Source organism: Myotis davidii, unplaced genomic scaffold (genome assembly GCF_000327345.1).
Source record: "Myotis davidii unplaced genomic scaffold, ASM32734v1 scaffold1175, whole genome shotgun sequence".
In the NCBI taxonomy this organism is placed as follows: domain Eukaryota; kingdom Metazoa; phylum Chordata; class Mammalia; order Chiroptera; family Vespertilionidae; genus Myotis; species Myotis davidii.
In genome coordinates, this window is record NW_006286789.1 from 39,640 (window position 1) to 43,369 (window position 3,730).

The following is a 3,730-nucleotide window of genomic DNA, read 5'->3' on the forward strand; positions in this document are numbered from 1 at the left end:
CTCTCTGTGTTGACAAGGAAAACATTGTAGGTATGTCCATCCACCTCACTGAGAGCGAGGTCACCCACCCTCCACACAGTGCTGAGTGGGGAACGTGGAGACCAGGCTGCAAACGTCACCTGAGGGTCATCAGCCCCTTGCTCTGACCCGGTAGGAGCTCTTTGGGGGCAGTTAGGCGCTTGCCTCTCACTGACTGGGCTGCATATGGAGGTTTAGGGTCAGAATCTATGGCGCTGCCCCTGTTTGAGCCTGGGAGATGGACCCAGCTCTCAGGGTGTCTCCGGATGGAGGCAGAAAGGAGCCCCAGTGATAGGGCCTCTCACAGCCCTGCAGGGCCCTGTTCCCCAAAGATCTCAGAAGGAGGTCCTCGGGGATGTGTCTCAATACCTACCTGTCCCTCTTCCCCTGGAGAATCCACCCCATCCTCTACTGTTCACAATCTCCCCCCATCGGGGTTGTATAAGACATCCCGTGTGAGTGTGCTCTGCCCACCCTCGTAGGTTTTGCCTTAAATGCACCCCCATGCCATCCCCTCATGCCCATCTCCTATGCCAGTACCTTCCTGAGACGACAGGGCCAGGGACACTAAGGCAGCCTAAAGCTGGTCTCAGCTACCTTGCAGTGCCCATGTGCAGTATCCACGTGTGATATCAGGCCATGCAAGCCCCACCTGTGTCAGGTGGAGACACAGCTGATCACTGAACTCAGAGCACCTCCAACAACTCACACCTGCCTGTGCTGAGGGAACCTCTAGGGGCCCATGAGCTGCAGAGCTTCATGGTGGAAAAGCTCGTGGCCACTGGGGTCAGAGGGCAGTCAGGTAAGGTCTGGTGCCTATGTTAATGTAAAAAACCTCTGAAACCTGTAAAGAATGTTTGTGAGTTTATTTGAGCCAAACTGTCAACCAATGCCAGGAAGCAGAACCTCAAGGAATTGAGATAATGCTCCTCCGGAGAATGGTGGGTTACATCTGTATTTATACATTGCAATCATAGGAGGGACTTGGTGGATTTCATGAAATCCAGTGGTGATAGACTAGGAAGGCAGGAAAAAGCAAAGTGTCTCCTTTTTGGCCATAAGTCAGTCCACAGGATGCATTGATGACCAGCCTTCTGGTTGGATGATGAAGTTCCATGGTGCTAAGAAGGTTCACCCCAGGATGTCTCAGTGTCAGCATGTCTTGATGAACAGGTGCACCCCTGGGGATGAGGCAAGACCATAACCTTAGAAGACATTCAAGGTCAAATTATTATTATTCAAAAAGGGCAGGTAAATGTGTCTCCTTTTTGGCCATAAGTCAATCCAAAGGATGGATTGATGACCAGCCTTCTGGTTGGATGATGGAGTTCCACGGTGCTAGGAAGGTTCATCCCAGGATGTCTCAGTGTCAGCATGTTTTGCTGAACAGGTGCACCCCTGGGGATGAGGCAAGACCATAACCTTAGAAGACATTCAAGGTCAAATTATTATTATTCAAAAAGGGCAGGTAAATGGAAGGCAGTCAGATCCTCTATGTCCTTGTTGAAAAGTAGTCTGGATCATTTCTAATTTTTGAGCCACCATGATCCGAATCTTTTTGCTGTTTGTCAAGTTTTGTTTTTCTGCATCTAGTATAACATTTACATAACAGGAACAAAAGAAAAAATACTAGCAAGACCATAACCTTAGAAGACATTCAAGGTCAAATTATTATTATTCAAAAAGGGCAAGTAAATGGGAGGCAGTCAGATCCTATAGGTCCTTGTTGAAAAATAGTCTGGATCATTTCTAATTTTTGAGCCATCATAATCTGAGTCTTCTTGCTGTTTGTCAAGTTTTGTATTTCTGCCTCTACAATATTTACATACCAGGAAGAAAATTAACAATAATAAACCAGTAACATTGATAAGGAACAAAAAATGTCTAATACTAAACAAGGAAAAGTCTGAGGGGAACAAGCATCCCAGTCAACCTAAAAACCCTTTACATGGATTATAATAATTTTTTATTAAGCTAATTATATGTTTTCCTCCTTCATCCACTGTCATTTGTACCTTACGATATGTTTGGCCAGATGAATTAAGACTCTCTACTATGTCATTATCTAGAAGCTCTAATTTTTCTTCTAGTCAATTAGTTTCCATAGAAATGACTTCATGGGGACGGTTAAGTTCAATTTCCCAATACATTGTTTTTTCAGTATCAATATTATTATAGGTATTATGAGCCTCAGACAAAGTTATTCTGTCTATAATTTCACCATTACATCATATTCCAGTATTATTCAATGTAAATTTGGTGTTATTACAGTAAAAATCACTTAGCATAACAGAAGAGTTTTTTAACCTTTCCCAGCAAAAATGTCCCTCTCCCATATACGATATCATTTGGCCAGATGAATTAAGACTCTCTACTATTTCATTATCTAGAAGCTCTAATTTTTCTTCTGGTCAATTAGGTTCCATAGAAATGACTTCATGGGGAGGGTTAAGTTCAATTTCCCAATACATTGGTTTTTTAGTATCAATATTATCATAGGTATTATGAGCCTCAGACAAAGTTATTCTGTCTATAATTTCATTATTACATCATATTTCAGTATTATTCAATGTAAAGTTGGTGTTATTACAGTAAAAATCACTTAGCATAACAGAAGAGTTTTTTAACCTTTCCCAGCAAAAATGTCCCTCTCCCATATACGATATATTGTTATTTGTTGGGGTAGATACAGTAGGCAAGGACTGAGTGAATTCAGTATTCCATATGGATTGGGGACATAACCATTCACCTTTCCAACTTTCACAATCAAACAGTGAGATGGTTCCCATTGTTGGGTTTGTGCATGAGTTTTTATAGTCTGTCGAGTCTGTTCTATCCATGGAATTAAGGGTTTACTGTCTTTCCACGCTGCTTCCAATCCTTTTCCTTCTTCCTGAAACAGCATTCCCTCTATATAAAAGAAGATTGGAAATTAAGAAAATTAAATTGAGGCACATTAAAATCAAAACCCTGAAAACCAGTAAAAAACATATAAAATTCCTAAGAGGAGTTAAGAAAAAGACACACAGGAAATCAAGGAGTAAGACAATAAAAACATGAAAGGTCACATGAAAAACTACTAAAAACAGAGGACAAGGAGTGACCACTGTAAAGAGCTGAAGGAACATTAAGAAGCCACCAATTTAGAATTCTAAAGTAACCAAAAATATACCATATTTTCCATGTATAAGATGCCCCCATGTATAAGATGCCCCCCAATTTACCAACCTAAAATTAGTATTTTAAATATTTTTCTGGTCTTCCTCTGAAGGCCTTATTCTTTTTTGGCATCTTAAGGAATTGTTCTTCCCGTTTTCTCCATTGCCCTATCATTCACTCAGTGGTAGAGGTCCAAATTGTCTCTCTGCAGCTCTATTTCCATTCTCTTATGCACAGCTGATTACACTCAGTTTGAATTTTGCAGAGTAAGACAATTGCTTACCAGAATTTATCTTTTTTATTTTTTGACATTTTTATGGACTCAGAACCCTTAGGTCCCCTGTTGCATCTGTGCATTCTCCACCTCCACCTCCAATTACAGCATCAGCTGACGTCCGTAACAATAAGGCTCCTGATAGGAGGAAGCCTATTTGACAAGGTACGGGCAGCTACAAACCCACATGGCTCCCTCCTCCACTTGCTTCTATGAATAAGACACCCCTTGATTTTTGGTCTAAAAAATAGCATCTTATACATGGAAAAATATGGGTAT